General features: G+C 31.4%; 1 long non-coding RNA gene across 1 annotated transcript; it reads right to left on the bottom strand.

The window, feature by feature from the left end:
• Positions 1–16,666: 16,666 nt before the first annotated feature.
• LOC132755377 (uncharacterized) lies at positions 16,667–18,542 on the bottom strand. Its single transcript, XR_009629196.1, has 3 exons — positions 18,431–18,542; positions 17,967–18,052; positions 16,667–17,569 (listed from the first exon to the last, which is right to left on the bottom strand). It is a non-coding gene; the product is annotated as an uncharacterized LOC132755377 (long non-coding RNA).
• Positions 18,543–20,216: the final 1,674 nt, after the last annotated feature.

The raw sequence follows: 20,216 nt of genomic DNA, 5'->3' as shown, positions 1-20,216 counted from the left end.
AGTTTTTGAATTGACTGTCTGTCACTTTTTGTCCGAGTCATACCTTTGTTATTCATGGATGAATTTTGAAATGATTCTGTTTAAATGTGTATTACATTGAAACGATATGTATTGGGATAAAATTTAGGGTCACTCTCGGACTTGAATGAAATTGTTAATTAAAGATCATTGATGGCCATTTCAGGTCAACAGATCTGTTTTTTTTTGATGGGGTTTAAAGTTACTGCATTAATGTGTTTTACATGATGACGACGTGTCGAGCGCAAGAATCAAGTTTCTATTTCAAAGATCAAGGTCCCACTTAAACATCCAGAATTGTGACATGAATGTTTCATAAATGGGCATTGAATGTCCTGTCCGGTCATGAAATCTGTCATTCTTGAATGTTTTTATTTTAAAAAGTAACTTCATCATTGTCATAGTAATACATGCTAAGTCATGATGTGAGTTTTTCAAAAAGGGAGACGGTGGTCGTGTAAAATCATCAATTTTGTCTTTCATGGATGGATTTTTAAATAACTGGGCATACATTTCTTCAGCTACATTCAAACATGATTACTTGCTTTTAAAAAATGTAATTACGTATCATTTTCAACTTTGTATCATTAGTTATAAACATGATTTACAAGATGAATGAAATTATATTCACCTGGAAATAAGTTAAGCACACCCCGGAAATTTAAAATTGGTTGTGATTAAAAGCATTACTATTTTTTAGCTCAATTAAGTCGTCATCTCATGACAGTGCTTTCAATTACAATCAATTTTAAATTTCCGGGTTGGGCTTAACTTAATTCTAAGTGTATATTTAATTTAAAAGCAGGTATTAAAGGAATGATCAAATATCATTTTCATATTTAGGTCATATCTTGACTTGTAACAAAATTAATTCAAAAATTTCGATTAACTTTTACTCTAATTGCACTGAATATAGTTACATAGTTCATACAGCTAAAAACTAAACTGTGTCATCAATTAAACACCACATACATAATTAATTGAACCAACCCACTGTCACTTAAAACAGTCAATCACTCATATTGTACAACAGATCTTCACTCTTTCCAATTTGAAATACGTAATTTCTTTTTTGGTTACATGCAGTGTTTCAATATTTTAACAGTAATTTTAGCCTCTTGATTGAACCGCGTGCAAATAAAGAGTCATCAGAAAGAAACTGGGTAATCAATTATGAATATTACCGGAAACTATGATATTATCTTTGCAGTAGTCTCTGAATGTCCGCATTTTTGAAGTTGAAGTTATACACCAAGTAATAACCTTTAGGGTATATCACTCTTTTATTCAGACTAATCTTATTTTTTTACCTCGGAATTTATCTTTGGAATGATATTTTTAGGTAATTCTTGGTAAAAACAAATTGAATAAAATTATAATGTTTCTAAAAGATTCATCATACGCTATTTTAAATGCATATATCCTGTTTAAATACACATATTACTTTTATATAAATTACGCTGAAAATCCATTATCAAACCTTCAGTACCAAAACATTTCCTAGAAATATAATTAAATCTTACTATCATGTTTTACAATAAAACACGTTAACAACAATGGTTTAATGTCGTAGTTTTCTTTGAATCTCTTTATTGACTTTAAAGCCTTCATTCAGCTTATTACACGTCCTTTTAATTGAAATAATTTTTCTGTAAACATTGTTGATTGAAATTGATGCAATTTTGCATTGAATTATTGTATTCATTTATTCTAAGTTCTTAAATGAAGTTTTAAATATAAATTTGTGGCACTTTCTTACATTCGAAAAAAGGAAGAAAAAACGATAAGATATCGTACATATTATTGTTTATTGGAAATCAATAATTTACAAATTATATTGAAGGACAATAACATGGTCAAAATATGTTTGTTCGTGCCCAAATTCTGATGTTATTCGGTATAGTTCTATAATGACGCTTGTCTATCTAAAATATATTAAACAAAGAAAATAAAATCTATTTTAAGGCTGAATATTTTAATATAATGCGAACACAACTCTAAATACAAAACCTGTTATCCATTGCAATTATTTTAGTTAATCTTTGATGATATTTAAAGGTCAAATATAATAGACGGCTGTTGCTTTCCAGACATACTCGTGTCTCTGTTAAATGTTTTGAAAAGGTTAATTAATTTCTAGAGTTGTTACTTCACGTTCAGCATTTTCAAGCATTCACCATTCCCCAAAACACACTGGAAAGTGTGTACCCATATTCAAAATACTGCGGATCTGTTTTATTGAAGAATGTATGTCAAGACAAAACGTTCCCTTTTGTTGAAACGACTTTATTCAGACTGTCTTCAAATTGTTTCTAAATTTTTAAAACATAAATAATAAGCCAAGCCTATCGGGAACGTTATCCATGAGACGGTTAAGAAATTACATGTGAAAACTTTTTATGTGCAATTCGCAGACATTTCAAACATTCCCTTTGGAATTGTTTCATTTCCCTCAAACAATGGATTTTTTAAATCAATTTGCTCCAGTACGGTATAAAATACCGGAAAACTGGTCAAACAGAAAAATATCAGTATTTATCATTTAGAATGACGGGGGACGCAACACATGTTGTATATTTATTCACATGTCATTTAATTTGCTTGCTTCAATGCGTAGAGTATATTTTTGTTATTAATAAATAAAGATCGCCATAGCTATGTTCATGTTCGATTAGTTACATATCGCCTGGTTGTCTCAGATGACGTCAATGTAATTTAAATTGCGACAGATTGTTAATATGCCTTTTCCTTTAAGTAAAGAAGTTGCTATGAAATTCAAGTTTCTTTGTTGTGTTTCAGAAATTAAACATCGGTAAAGTTTAATTCATTCCCATAGACATTTGATTAATATGAGGTTACGAAAATATAATATGAGAAGCAAAACATTATGGGGATACTCTTTCAAAATGATTATGTGCCCTTTTGTTGAGTTTTTTATGAATAATGATAAAGTGTACAATGTGAAGTTATCTTTGTCAGTATTTTCCTCTTATTAACAGTGAAAAAAAAAAACCAACGTTTCTTTATCATAAATAGATTAATAACTTTGATACGTTGCTTTTCCTTACTTTGAAATCCCTTCAAAGTACTTCAATTCGTTATTTAAAACAATTATACGGTACATACGCGTTTGTTACTTTACTAGAAGATTTAATTATACTCTAATTCAAGTATCAACACACATACGAGTGTCGTATAAGTAAAGGGACCGTTATTGAAATACTTTGTTTTATCTCAGACAGTTTGTAATGGCTGTCATAGATATATTTCTTAACCTGGAACCCTTTCTAAGAAAATATTATTACAAATCAGACTGATTTCGTGTAAAATATTGAACACATTTTAAGGATATGCAATATTTATGATTTATGTGTTTGTAAAATTTGTCAACGTAAAAATGATTTGGTTTCTAAAATGTTATGGTCGATTGGTTTAATATAAAATTTGTAACACAGAATATCTCTGATGTTTAATATATAGAAAAGTGTACGTATTATAAGGATATATTAAGACCGACTGTTCATTACATTGTATGCTTAATCACATATCACTTAATGGCAGATATAGAAATAACTAAAAGCAGTGCTCACAGAAATTCTTCAATATTGTACGGTTGAAACAAGCCTAACCCATTCATTTGACATGATCTTAAACATTTCTAGAGTTCACTGTGACAACTATTGTGAAATCTTAACGCTCTTACCTGACCCACGTGGGTCAGGATAGGAAATCACCAATTTATTCTTATAAGGGTAAAACTTTTGTTCCTGTGACTGCCTAGTGATTTCATTTTGAGGACATTTACAGAATAAGGAATAAAAAAAACAACGAAGAAATGAAAATTTTGCCTTTGTTTCCCTTTAAGCTTCATATGTTTTTGCAAACTTGTTTCAATACTTAATATGTTCTCTTATCCGTACAACTTCAGTTACATTTTAAGTTATTACGAAATTTAGTATTGACACATTCTTCGCCTAGAAAGGTCCTTGATCACATATGAATATTTTGAAAAATGTGACTCCTCTTTCAAAGTCGGTTTGATTGAATCCGTACATGAGGGATAATGAAAAAGTGCAACATCCCAGACGCCAGTAGCACCGGCATGAGCGGTACTCAATTTTATACACTTAAACGTGCTGGAATCAATGATCATGAAGGACCAGAAAAAAAAAAGAAATAAAAAAAAAAACACTGAAAGCATAGATCGCTAATTGACCAAGCCGTAAATTTATCCTCTATAAAAAGTATTAAAATTTTAAACGGTTTTAGCGTATACTTAAATAGCGATATGTTAAAACAAGCTTGAATGTTTTGTTTTTGCTCCGATATGACACATCATTTTACTGTAGTATCATACATATTTATCCAACTGACGAGAGAATTAGATTACAGCACACTCCCACGTCCATAAAGGAGGAAGTCTAGATTTGTATACTGTTCAGGAAATATTACATTACTCCATTTACAGTTAATTATATGCTTTGCATTTATAGAACTACTTATTCTCCTACCTACTTTCCCTTTAATATATTACATACTGTCTTGCTATGTGTAATCAGAGCAGCATGCATCCAGAAAATAACAGAAAAACTACCGTCTTACTAATATTTCAAAAGCTCTCTGCAACACCATCATACAGCCGAAAGAACACTTTAACATTTTCATATTTCAACATTTTTGCACTTATATTTTCCGCCAACGGAATATACGAACATTTACCATACTACGGAATTCTTTCATCCGGGTTATTTCTAGTACCACGTAATGGTACAGGACAATATTGCGACCTGTGATTTTAGAAATAAATTGATAAAATGCTTTAGTTTTGATATATGTAGTGATTTGTGGCATTAAACAAATCTATTGACGTTTTTGTCAACATTCTTTCATGAAATAATGTCAGTAATAACGGATTGTACACAATAAATATATTTCGAGCAGTATTTACCGTTTACTTGAAATTGATTTTTATGATTTTCAATTCGCGGGTGGCTTGAGAATAAGAAACCTTGCATTACAATTATTTATAATATGACCTATTTTACGTTCATTTTAAACAAAAAGGTGAATTTAAGTATTTGATTACCTATCATTTAGTTTGCTTGATTAAGTGTTTTGAAAATGGTCTGTTATAGATTTGATTTATCACATCTTTGCTCTTGTAAAAGTTACAAATCATCTATTTTTCTCAAATAGTTTCAACAAACACATTAGGTTCTATACCTATATAACAACCAATGTAGAGTTGTCTTATAAACGAGATATAATTCTCTCTCTATAAGCTTAACAAATGTACTATAAGTGTTTATTTTTCCTTCGAGCCAATGCAATGTCAATTAAAACAGTTTAATGACAGGTTTTCCAAGAATCTGAGCATCGATTTTCTTGCAATTATACTCTAAGCGTAATTACAAAGTATTTTTTCCGGTCGAAGGCCTGTCTGTTTTCAATACTTCTTGTATTCAGATCTAAATATTTTATAGTGAAAAGTTTATTTTACGTAAGAAATTACTGAGGTATTTTTTACTCAAGATCTTAGTTTTAAATTTTGTCCATTATAACGGGAATAATATCCGAACTTATCAGGTACTGTTCAATAAGTGACTGATATATAATATGATTATTGATGTATTCAATTGATATAATGATTATAATTTTTGTATAGTTTTGCATATTAATTAAGTAAAATTTTTATAAAATTAATTAACTTACCGGCTGCGTAGATGTTTGTGTGAGTTCAATTACCGAAACACGACAGGTTTGTTTAGAAACACATTCGTCTTAAAGTGTTCCATTATTCAATATTGGTTTATACAGAACTATTTTAGTTCGATTGTGTAGGAAGCTGTACGCTTATAGACACACACACTTTTGAATCTGTTTCTGGAACCAACCAGTACTAATTATTCAAGATTAATAACCATACAAGAAATTATTACGTCATTGTTATGTCAGCTATGCTAACATTTCTATTTGACTTTGCATGGAAAACTAAGAACTTACATATGCAAGTTTATTTTCAATTGCGTCCTTATTAAGAGTACATATGACCATTTGTTCATATGACACGAGACGTTATATGTAAAACAAGACATTTACGAAGATGTTCGTGATATTAAATTTCATTTTTTTAGAAAATGTACCATTTAGAAGCAAGCATTCTGTTGAAAGTATCATTATATGCAGAGTTTAAACATTGTATATTATAAAAACCAAATTATAAAAAGTTGGCGATGTTTAACAAAGTTGATTAAAAAAACTGTCAGTTTTTTTCTTTGAAGAATTATAATCACGATAATAAAATTTACAAGGCACATACATTAATTAGATTAAACATTTCATATCTTATAAAATGAATTTTGTTACCTTATATAACCGTATTTATGTATCGCCTTTTGTATTTAATACATAATTTCTAATTTTGGAAAATGATTCTCTCGCGTCTTCCATAAGTAATGCCCTTAATTAGGTATTAAATCATACAAAATTGGTTTACAAATTTGTAAATTATCCCCAACTATGAGAATATAATTTACAGTGATATTCCTCCGAATGATTAACGTTATCGGTTGATCTATTTTAGAGAAGGGTGTCGTTTTCAGAAAATTGCTGAACATTTAAACAGCGACCTTCTAACCATGAAAACCAGTTGTATTTAAACAATTAAAATATTTCTTATGACAAGATGTGAGATTGTGTTCGTATTTTTTGTACTCGACTGTAATTACAAAATTCTATTTTTCTTAAGGGCCCTTACCATACACGAAATGATAGCATGCAATCAGAAAATAATATAATATACAGGTCTGTATCTTTATAAACTTAATGAAAAAATAGAATTATTTGTTCCATGAAAATGGTAAAACTTGACATTTTAGGTCAATAATAGTTATTGCTTGGAATAATGTTTTAAAAGCATAGGTAGAAAATTCAATATTGCTTCAAAATCCAAAATGGCCGTAATTAATGATGACTTTATGGACAAATTTCATGTTTAAGTTACTGGTCAACGCCCATAACTCTTAATGGATTTTGATAGAATTATGGCACTTTTAAATATAGAAAATTTATTATTGGCATTTCATTAAATAAATGTAACACATAACACACATGTATGTATCAAGAATTTACATTGCGTTACTTATACACATCATGCCCTAGTTTTAAATGTCTGATTCTAAACTAAATTTCGATGTTTCTGCGATGAAATGCAGAACGCTATCATAGCAATGTTGAATGATGGGTCGCATACGTCTATGGTACATTATCGTACACGACGGTACAGCATTGACAAATAATGGTTTGTAATCACTGTGGAGAACGACTCAAATACAAACAAAATGTAATATCTTCAATTATCTCATAAGTTTAAAATCAGTTTGAACTTCTTCGGCTCTTGGTCTAATAATAATCTCAGAGAGAAGAATCAATCAGAATCGTCTTTCGTTCGCATCCTTTTCCATTATGTAAAATATTGTGTTTAATGTGTTTGTATGTATATTAAATATACTTTTAGGATTAAATTTATTTAAATCAACCTCAGTTATCGGTTATTCCTTAAACGCGACACCCCTAATTTTAGGCACGTGTAAACTACTTAGTTTTGAGTTATAAAGGTTGCTGAAAGAATATACGGAAGAAAATCTATGAAAGAGTGGTTAAATGTTACAGCTCCCATCAAGTTTCTCTGCTCTAAATGGCATTTTGACATTCATTAAAACAGAATTATTTATGCCAATGAAGTTGGTAGACAAATTGTTTCACTAATGCTTTCCTCATCATGACCGGAACTCATTTTGTTGTCTCGTTCCTAAAATGAAAATGTAACTTTCTGTGATTTTTTTGTAATTTTGTTCCAGGTTATGGTTGTCAAATACCGCTTTATCAATTTTGAGATAATTGTTTACTTTAAATCAATTTTGTAGGTTCATTGTGATCATTTAAACCTCAATAATTTCTTAGAAAAAGATTTTTATTTTATAACAACAAACACAAAGTCGTCCCTCTAAAATTCTATGTTAGAATAGTTCGCTCAACCAAATGTTTTCTAAGACAATTATATCATACATTTTAGCAATAATGTATCATAAAATCAGGCGGCAGTTGGCAAGAGCTTCAAAGAAGCGAAACTAACATCATTTATTATTATTCGTATATGTAACCATTTCAGGAGCGCATATTAATAAAGTATCAGTTATGTGAAACTGTCATTTCATTTTTTTTCATAAAAAGGACACGTACAAAATTTCTATTATCGAAATAATTTATTGATCTCTTAAAAGCGTAGACATAAAACAGAATGAAAACTATTAACTAGAATTTACATAAACTTTTGATCCTAAAATATGGCAAAAGAAACATTGTCTCAGCAAAAACTAATTGTGGGGTGGTGCTAGGGGTGACAATCGAACATGTGTTTGAATTATTTGCCATTGAAATTCGAAATGTTAGCTATATCAAAAGCAATTAATATATAATCTGATTAGCACGGCCTTTGTATTTTTATTATTTGTTTTTCACTTCGTTTTGAGAGATTGTGCAAAATTTCAAGAGTTTGTTAAGACTGATTGGTTTTTTCTCATTTATCTTATCATATTCCTGTTTTCAAAGACTGTTCAATATGACTTCTTAAACTTAAACTGAAAGAGAGATTTTTCTAATGGCTGTCTATGAAATTTAGTTTTGTGACCAAAGATACAATGGAAAAAAAGGAAAGAAAATCAACAACATTATATCATAAAGTCATAGAAGATTTTCCATTAGATTTTCGTTTTTTTCCTGTTAACTTTGCTATGATTGAAAACATTATATGAGTGTGGGTCAATACATAATGCCATATACGTTTATTTTCTAATTTAGCTCGTGATTCTTGTTTTGTGCAAACTATTCTATGCTTCATAGAATCTGCTTTCACAACCGATTAAGAATTTTATTCACAATTAATAATACCTTACACAAGTAACTTCATGTAAAATATGGCAGCCAAACGCTTAGCTAAAAGTGCTTAAATGCGGACAAAACATTGAAAATCTGCTATAATTAATGTTTATAATGATATTTGGTACGTTAATGGCAATAATGAAATATCTTATGCAATTGTTCCGAGATGGATGGATAAATTCAAAAAATGGGCAAAGTAAATTAAAATGTATGTTAGAAGACATAGTTACTTACAAAGAAATTCAAAAAGTCAAGCTTATCATTGAAAGAGGATGCCCGACATTCCCTCACAAGTATAAAATAGAGAAAATAAGAAACTCTAAAGAAAGCCAAACACGGCAAAATTGAAAATGTTGCAGGCTCGGTTTGATTGAGCCTGTTCATGAACGGAACTGTCAAGTGCAAACTATTATCCACGTCCCTAGCACCGGCTTAAGCAGAATAAAACATTTAACATGAACTGATACAATTTTGAATTTCGAAACACCCGCAGATGTGTTCATATGGCCGCAGATGTGTTCATATGGCAGTAAACATGGAACCTTCAATGTGACACGTAAGTGCCATTCCATGAAAAGCGGCATATGGTCCCCAAGTAAAAAAATAATCTGTGTGCCCTTAACGAGTAAAGAATAGGCGGAACTAAGTAAAATGAAATTTTGAAAGGGGATCAGAGGTTATGAAGCCTGTATATTACAGATAAGACGTCAAAAGACAAATTTAAAAAGCAGGCCACATATCCTAAGGGTGATTCAACAGTATTTAAGTGAGGAATACTGCTGGAACCACCCAACAAGAAAATAGCCGAATAGAAAGAACAAAATTACCAAAACACAACAAAAATGTCGTGCTGAACGATCTTAAAGGATCGGAAATATAACATCTCTGATTAAATGTACGGGACGAATTTTTACAGCCTCCACACGGCACAAAAAACGCTGATGTGGCGATAAAATAGAGAAAATTTGAATCCCTAAAGAAAGCCCAACACGGCAAAATTGAAAATGTTGCTGGCTCGGTTTGATTGAGCCTGTTCATGGACGGTACTGTCAAGTGCAAACTACCGTCCACGCCCCATAGCACCGGCTTAAGCAGAATTCAACATTAAAAATGAACTGGTACTGTTTTTAATTTTGAAACATCCGCAGATGTGTTCATATGGCGGTAAAAGACAGTTTTGAACGTTATTTGTTTCAATACCCGTGGAACTGCTGTATAAATTTCTGTTTATAGATGCCTTTATATCACTTCGTATAAAAGAGATGTCGTGTTTAGAATGTTACGAGCCAGGCGTAACGAGAAAGAAAAGCCAGCAACAAACTTGTAACAATAACAAATTTATTACAGAAAAATTATTAAAGAAAAATAAAATAACAAATTATGTTTACAAATACCTGAAGTCCAAATAAAAATGAAATCTTAAATGTCTAGTCTGATCCTGGAATGATCCTTTTTTGAATAGCACACTTAAATCCAAGTAAAATCCAAGAACACTTTAGAATAAATTCCCACAATAAAATCCACTAGAATAATTTTAACTATTTTAAAATAATCCAAGCTCCAATAAATCACTTAATTTCCAAGTTGAATAATACTCCAAATATATTGATGACTTAAAAGATCACTGATGACTTAAAAGGTAACTGATGACTTAAAGATAAGATTAATGAAAAATGTCTCCTTATATATATTAACTAAGAAGTTTCTAGAATAGTCTTCCATTTACTACAGTAATCATAATCTAGCAACTTCAACAATAAAGATCATTCCAGAAATTTCTATCTAAATATAATGCATGAGTTTTCTACAACAGTTAAGAAAGTTCTAGTACATACATGTAGTTAATGTTCTAAAAATAGAACAATGATAATATTGGAAAATACCAACTGGTCATATATATAAATTATATACATGTAATAAGTTGCATACATAACACTTCCCCTCTTCAAGAAAAAGAAATATTAATGAAATGAATATTTCTTTAATAAATTCAAACAATGTAACAAATAACATAGGAGAAATGTTAAACAATTTTATACATTCATATATATGTGTATTACAAACAATAGCAAACAACAACAAATTTTTTTTATTTTACATAAATTCAAACAATATAAAATAACATAGGAGAAAATGTTAAACAATTTTATACATTCATATATATGTGTATTACAAACAATAGCAAACAACAACAAACAAACAATAATCAATCATATCATATAAATGTTAAATTTAAAATACTGCAAATAACAGTTTTAGACACGTGAAAGTGCATCAGGGATCAAATTATCTTTCCCTTTAATGTGTCTAATGTCAAGACTATATTCTTGCAAAAAATAAGCTCCACCTCAACAACCTTTGATTTTTGTTTTTAAGCTTATGCAAGAAAGTGAGGGGATTGTGATCACTAAAGACAACAAACAGGCAACTTTGAAGAAGTTAGATAAACTTCAAAATGCTGAATAGCAAGAATAAGAGCAAGGCACTCTTTCTCTATAGTAGAGTAATTTTTCTGATGTTCATTAAAACTTTTTAGAAAAGTAACAAACAGGATGGTCAACACCATTGTTGTCTTCTTGGATCAATACACTTCCAGCACCTATGTCACTAGCATCTACAGCTAACTTAAAGTTTTTATTAAAATCTGGTGCCAAGAGAACTGGTGCACTCTTAAGTATGGCTTTCAGGCTGTGAAATGCCATTTGACACTTTTCATTCCAAATGAATTTGTTTCTTTTCTTTAGCAAATTTGTCAATGGTTCTGCAATAACCGAAAAATTATTACAAAATTTACGATAATACCCTGCCATACCAAGAAAACGCATCAGTTGTCTTTTTACAAGTTGACACAGGAAATTCAGAGATAGCTTTGACCTTAGCTTCTATTGGTTTAACTTTACCCTGTCCCACTACATGTCCTAAAATGTTAAAATTGCATGACAAAATTCACTTTTTGCAAGATTAACTGTCAATTTAGCATCACTTAGTCGGTCGAAGAATGCTCTTATAGTTGTGAGATGTTCCTCCCATTCATCAGAGTAGATGATTGCGTCATCAATGTATGCGTCACATCCGTGTAGACCAGATATTACCATGTTATAAGCCTCTGAAAAAGTTGCTGGTGAGTTTTTCATACCAAAATGGCATGACTTTATATTGATATAAGCCGTCTGGTGTTACAAAGGCTGATATTTCTTTAGCTCTATCAGTAAGTGGAACTTGCCAGAATCCTTTTAGAAGATCAAACTTTGTTACATACTTTGCTTTTCCAATTTTGTCAATACAGTCATCAATTCTTGGTATAGGAAATGAATCAGTTTTTTTGTTACAGAGTTCACTTTACGATAATCTGTACACATTCTATATGTTCCATTTGATTTGGGTACAAGAATACATGGAGAGCTGTAACTGCTTTGACTTGGTTCAATAAAGTCATTTTCCAATAAATACTGAACTTCTTGTCTTAGGTACTTTTGTTTTACAGGATTCGTTCTATATGGATGTTGTTTTATTGGCTCAGAGTTTTCAAGAATGACGTCATGATGTATTTTATCAGTCCGTGTGGGAATATCAGGAAATAAATGTTCATATTCATAAATAAGCTTTTTCAGTTCATCTCGTTTCGACGGTTCTAAGTGAGCAAGTTTTTCATCCAGATTTTTTCAGAATATCAGAGTTTTCAAGCTTTGCTGAACCAGGATCAGACTTTTCAAAATTTTCATAACTATTAGATTCAACTGAACATTGATTTTGTGGAACAGAGTTTACAAAAGATATAGGTTTACTAATTTTGCTATCTCTGTCAAAATATTCTTTTAACATATTTATGTGACACATTTGTTTTGCTTGCTCGCCTCCCAGGAGTGTTAATAATATAATTAAGGTCACTGACCTTTTTTTCAATAGTATAAGGACCAAAGTATCTTGCCTGTAATGGTTTTCCAGGTATAGGTAAAAGAGCAAGTACTCTATCACCAGGGTTAAAACTTCTTTCATGAGCATTCTCATCATACCTTGATTTCATTTTACTTTGTGTTAATTTTAAATTATTCCTAGCTAACTCACATGCATTAGTCAACCTATTTCGAAAAATCTGATACATACTGAAGCAAAATTTAAAGATATGTCATCTTCAGACAGGAATTTCTCTTTAGAAGTTTTAAGGGTCCTTCGGACAGTGTGACCAAATACTAATTCAAAAGGGCTGAAGCCAAGAGATTCCTGAACAGATTCTCTTACAGCAAATAACAATAAATGGATGCCTTCATCCCAGTCTTTTTCAGTGTCAAAACAATATGACCTTATCATATTTTTCAGAGTTTGGTGAAATCTTTCTAATGCACCTTGACTTTCTGGGTGATAAGCTGAAGACCTATATTGAGTAATTCCTAACTCATGCATGACCTGCTGGAAAATACCAGACATAAAGTTTGACCCTTGATCAGACTGTACTGACTTAGGTAAAATATGATAAACAAGATCGACAAGGAAAGGCGGCATTCAATGAACGCAGCCCCCATCCGACCCAGCAACAAGCGCCAGCGGCAAGGAGCCCAGGAGGACCCCAAAGAAAAACAGGACAGGGAACAAGGCAGAGTACGGGCAGGCAAACCACTACATCAGAATACATAATTAGTAACTTATAAGGAACTAAAACAAAACAAATAAATGATTTAATATAAGGCCCACAATGTCAAAAGGCACAGGGGAAGGGGACATGAGACACGGGGAAGGGGGGGGGGGAATAAAATAAATAAAAACTAGGGACAAGGGAAGATACTTACCGTAGACGCGAGAAACAACAAGAGACACGAGCAAAAGTGTCACCAAATCAGTATAAAACAACATAGACATACATCTGAGGAACACAGAGGGGCGCCGCCTTGGAACGGTCAGCAGCATAATAATGACTACTGGGGAGTTTAAACCGGTTAATGGTGCACCAAACCTCGCTCTTAGCCCCACCATGTTCCTATAAACGAGACAGTGTAAATAAAATGAATCCCCGCCAAGTAAACCAACAAATGTGAAAAACTTCACAAGAGCCTTGACAATAGTTTTGGCTTTAATATTCCTTAAAGGAATAGCTTCAGGGAAGCGCGTAGAAGCACACATAATAGTTAATAAGTACTGAGAACCTGATTTAGTTTTTGGTAATGGACCTACACAGTCAATAATAACTCTACTAAAAACGGTTCATCAAAATGCAGGAATAGGCTGTAAATGAGCTTTAGGTATTGTCTGGTTAGGTTTTTCCAACCATTTTTGACCAAGTATGACAAGATTTACAGTACCTAGATACATCTGCTTTAAGGCCAGGCCAATAAAAATGATTGAGAATTTTATGGTATGTTTTATTTACACCTAAATGACCTGCCATGGGTTTTTCATGAGCCAAGCTTAATATTTCCTGGCGATATGATTTAGGGACCACAATAGGGCCCGTAAGTCTCGTTTACTTTCACTTTCGATTTACCACTTCCGGGTACATCGGCAGACTTATTTACCGTTACGCATATAGGTAACCCGAAGAACTCGAGGGATATACAAGTTAAATTTGTTTCGGTCCTCTTCAGATTTGAAGGTATGGATAGCACGGGTCAAAAAATGCAGGTAGGTCAATTATCTGACGGAAAAAACGAGGGATTTATAGAGTTTAATAAAACTAGTTTATTTTCGGATAGTGACAATTGTTTCGGATGTTTTGTCAAGGTAGAGAATTCTAGTTGTTTAGCTTTAAGTATTGTTTTAAAACTACTGATGTGAGAAATTAATTCAAACCATTTTAACTTATTGAAATAAACAGTGGAGAAAACACTTTAATTCTAGTGTATATTAAAGTTATACAAAATTCGGACATTGCACAGTAATTCGGATATTTTTCCCTTCCATTTTTTATTCTTGTTCCTTTTTCAATTATATATACATGTTAATATGGTACCTAGCAAATTATGATTGAATTAAAAACATATAATATTTGATTAAACCATTTCAGATGTATAGACAAGGGGGTATATGACAAGTATAGAATGTATACAGTTGTTCAATATGGACCATTAATCAACTGTTTGCACTGCCTATGATCCTGAAATATCTATACATCAAAAGGTAAATACATGTAAAATAATTGATTAATTTTTAGTTGAGATCGGAAAGATAAACAATTATCAAAATATATTATTATAATTTAATAACTTTTGGATTTCACTGCATGATAATTGATTAGTAAATAAAACATTAAAAATAGTCATGTTTCATTTTCAAGAAGATCAATATTTTTGACTGTTATATATTATGTGTTGTTGTTTATCTTTAATGATTATTTACTTCAAATATGAAATTTTTCTGTCAATCATGACCAGCTTATTAAATGTAATGTAAATATCATTTCTAGTGTCTTACACTTGTAACAACATATTTATTGATTTTTCATTCTGCAGATAAAAAGGGAAAAGATGAAGGAGGATTTGTCCATGAAGACCTTTATTGCAACTACCATCTTCCAGTTCCTTAATTTGAGAATGATATCAGAGAACACACAGTTACAGTGAAATATTAGTTTAATATAAGCCACTGAGAATAGTCAAATGTACTTTCCTGAAGAAGATGAATGACATCCAGCACAAAAATCTTAATGTATAAAGAGTATGATTTTATGGTGTTTGACACTATGATCTTGTTAACATGTTAATGTCAGAGTAAAATATCCACATTTCATTGCAGTTTTAAGTATTAAAACTAGATACTCTATATATACCAAAGCTGAAAACACACCAGAGATAAGGTTTTTTCATGGAATCACAGTATATTCATATGACATTATGGACATTAAATGACTATGAAGTAAAGATTAGCAAAAATATTATATATCATCTACTACTAATATTGTGAGGTAATCATTGATAAGCTCACAAATTTGCAATCAAAGCTTTGATATCAAGCTGAACATTTTTCAATTAGAATATGATTTATAACTCTTAGTATGATAATTTGTACATGTTAATTTTCAAAGTCTTTACATTTGTAAAAGGAAATATTCTTATTCTTGTATCAGTAGACATTCACAGTGTAAAGTTACATTGTCCAAATAACTAATAATAATTCCAAGTGCTTTCCTGAAGTTTTTCTTCCTCTGGAAAATCAGTGTGATATATATGCTAAGCAGTGCACTATAAATTTTGTAAAAATAAAAGTTTATTAAACTTATGAACTGTTTTTTGTTTCTACTATTTGGCATTTATTTATAGCAGTGCTTGATCATAAGAGTTCATCTGCAAAATATGTGTCACTGTGTACTTTAATTCTCTAACAGCAATGGCTAGATTGCTTGAATATGCAAGCATTGACTATATTAAATACTATGCATGTCATTTGAATTTTGTCTGTCCTGAAATCGAAACAGACACTATCTAAATAATATTGATGAAAAGTTCTTGACAGCTCTTCAATGACTACATTTACACCATATGTACATGGACAGAAGTTAAAAGCATTGTGTGGTGTTTTTTTTGAAACATTGACAATTTTGAAAACAGTTCCAATGGGTATATTAATGTATCAGTGATGTAATTGTTTGTATCAAGTGCAAACCCTAAGTTTTGCATGTATTGTATAGATAATTCACTTTTGGTCAAATGTCAACAGGTTTCAATACATAATAAAACAGGTAATTTGAAACCCAAAGAAGTATATGGTATGAAATAACTACCCCTCTGATACTAAAATCTTCAAGGAATGCAGAATTGCAAGTCTTCTCCAATTAAGAGAGAGACTTGGGCTTACAAGGGCTAGCAAGCTAGTGTTTTGCTACAGAATACTCAACACAGATGAATTGCATTAATATTGTTTACTCTGGTATTACTACCTGCCATGAACAATGCAAATAATGGCTTTTCTAAGAGCAGTGAAAGGCTATAACTGGAAGGAATTTTACACATCTTGCCTCAGAAACAAGTTTTTCTTTGAGATGATTTTTATGATATTTAAATAATGGTTAAAGATTACATTACTTTTACAATTGCAGTGATCATGGTGATAATAATTATGAAATGAAACTCAATCAAGATAGAAACATTTTAATGCTAAACATTTATCTTTTTACCATTCCTGTTAATTTACAAGTCTATTTATAACAAATTTATCTTAACTGTTTTGAAACTACATGATGCTTGGTTGAAACTGTTTTGGGCAGCTATTTGCAGAAGATAAATTATCTTTGAATAATTAAGTTAATACAAAGTTACAAATGACAGGTTATTTATTTCTAATAAAGACAGGATATTTATTTCTAACAAAGACAGATATTTTGTTTAACATTTTTACACTGACATACATCTTTGAAGTGTCTTCAACCTTAGTTTTTATTAGAATACAAACATTCAGTCAGACAGTTTACACAAGGCATGGAGCTTTAAGAAGCTAATTTAATTCAGTCAAAATCTGTAATGGACTGCCATGTCTCTACCACTATGTACTCCAAGTCTGTGTATGGACATTTCCTTTCAACTATGCCTGGTGGTATCACTATTTGATTTCTAATCTGATGGTGAACACTCCAAAATGAATCAAGAGCCATGACAAGTACTCAAGATCCAACCATGAAATCACATACCTGTATATAAAGAAAATTTATCATGAGTTGAAAGCAATAATAATTGGTCAGCTATAAATTTCAATCATTTTCATATTGTCATGAATAGAAAATAATGTTGAAAAGGAAGAAACACTTCTTGGTGTCCTAGTTTTTGTAGATTTGCTTTGACAACTGATCTTTAAAAAATGTGATAGTGACTAAGTTCTTTTAACCATTTACTGAACATGATTTAACTAAAAAATATGACCCACTTACTTGAGAAAAATACTTTAAACAGTATTTAACATGAATTAACTACATATGCCATACTGTTTGTTTATTTAGCTAACTGTAATTATTTACAAAAACGAGAACATTATATGTTATACAATAATATTTATTTTTCATTAATGTAGTTTAAGTAGCAATTTCTTACCAAAACGATTTTACAGCAGAGCATGCATGTGTATTTACAATGGATACTGACGTCTTTCATCTCACCACTGTCCTCAGTCAAAATATCTACAGGAGCAAAATATTTCATTGAATTTTATGACAATTTAAATTGGTTATATACAGCTTGACTGTTTGTGCTTTATAAAGATAATAATTATAAATAAATAATATTTTTTCAGTTGGAAGAAAATATATTCAACTAATCACACTGATAATCATATTGAAACGTTTATCCGAAATATGCGCTGTCCGAAATTTCAAACATTATATACTTCTGAGAGATAATCAGTGTAGCGCTATAGAAAATTGATAAAATCAAATGCACCTGTCTGGTGTCAGATGCGAATGATGTTGTATCAAAAAACAAATTTATTAGATTTACATGGAAATGAAAATATTACAACATTTATTGGGATAAACTGAATTTGAAAATGACACACCCACCTGAAGATTATACGAAGTTGTCTTTCATTGATACTTGTTCACAAGATGAAACCCATTTGCATTTCGTTACAAAAACAAAAAACTGCCAATTTCCACATATCATTTGCTTTTCCATGTAAGTTTTACTTTCCCACCGGCATACAAGTAGTATATTACCCAATATAGATATGCAATGTTGTTGATATTTGTTTGTACCCGGAAGTGCAAAATATCGTGAAATCTCGCAAGTCACATGACGAGACTTACATACCCTATTTGGTGATTAACTGTCCACTCCTCTTCAGCAAGGACATCGGGCGGTCGCCATTTTCTATTTAAAATCCCATTCTTTTCATAATAACAAACAGGGACTTGTAAAGCTTCATCTTCACTAAAGGCCTTTTGAAAAAGGACTGAAATCTCAGGATCATTTTGTTGTTCCTGGATAAGCTGTGACCTTGACAGCGTATCATGACCTTGATCTTTAGAGTTTCAGGCAGAGTAGGAGTGAGAGAAAAATTTATGTCTTTATCAAAAGACTGACCTATAAAGGTATCAGCTAAGTCAATATCTGAACAAAAATTGTCTTCTTGAATGGCCTTCTTAGCCATAGCTCGAGTAACTGCACATGAAGGGTAAAGGTCAGGAATTTCCTGCTCAATGGGGTCAGGTATCTGATCCACACAAGGAGTGTCAGTTACAAGTGGATTAACCACTACCTTATCTCCAGCTAAGTCATTTCCTAGCAATAAATGAACACCTTTAAAGGGTAAGAAAGATCTTATACCTACAGCCACCGCCCAGTTTACCAAATCTGAGGACAAATAAATATTATGGAGAGGGACATTAGAAAAACCACACTCTACACCCTGAATAAGGACACTAGATCCAGAAGAAGTCTTCTCAGAAAAAGGCAGTGTATCTGCTAAAATAAGAGATTGAGAAGCTCCTGTGTCTCTTAAAATTTTAATAGGAGTAGGTGGGCAAGTATCACCAATAAGTGACACGGAACCTTCCGAAAGGAATGGTTTATAAATCTCCATTATAGAATCAGACTTGGGTTCTTTGACCTTCAAAATTGCATTGTTATCAATACAAGACTGAGGTTCAGACCTTGAAGTGGTAAGACCTGTGGGTTTGGCCTCATCACGTTGCTGTTGCCTCCTTTTAAGGTAAAGCAATCAGAAATTAAGATGTCCAGTTTTCTTGCAATAATTGCATGTAGGACGAGATAAGGGACTATGACCTTTATGTTCATCAGATGACCTTGGTTTGGGAGTATTTGACTGACTAGATAAACCAGATAAATTACTAGAACTGAACTTGGAATTAAAATGTGAGGGTGTGTGGACTTCCCTTTATTTATAAATGAGACTTTGTGGGTTAAAGAATAATCATCAGCTAGACGGGCAGCTTCTTCTAAAGTTTCTACCTGTTTTTCATCTAAGAAAGATTTAACATCAGAGTGAATACAACGGTTAAACTCTTCAACTAACATGAGCTGTCTGAACTTTTCATGATTTTTATTAATTTTCTTAGATAGACACCACCGATCAAAAAGTTGTTCTTTTTTTCTCTTGCAAATTCGACATGGGTTTGACCAATTTCTTTCTTAGAATTTCTGAATTTTTGCCTGTAGGCCTCTGGAACTAACTCATAACCTTTCAAAATTTAAATCTTTTACATTATCATAATTAGAGCTTTGTTCAACAGTAAGTTGTGTATAGATTTCACGAGCTTTACCAATTAAGACGCTCTGTAAAAGTAAGTGTCCAGTGCTCTCTTGGCCATTTTAAATTTTCAGCAA

Source organism: Ruditapes philippinarum, unplaced genomic scaffold, assembly GCF_026571515.1.
Source record: "Ruditapes philippinarum isolate M1 unplaced genomic scaffold, ASM2657151v2 ctg2699_1_1_1_1, whole genome shotgun sequence".
Classification (NCBI taxonomy): Eukaryota; Metazoa; Mollusca; class Bivalvia; order Venerida; family Veneridae; genus Ruditapes; species Ruditapes philippinarum.
The sequence above is the reverse complement of the archived record's forward strand: the minus strand, read 5'-3'. Positions and strand labels throughout refer to the sequence as shown.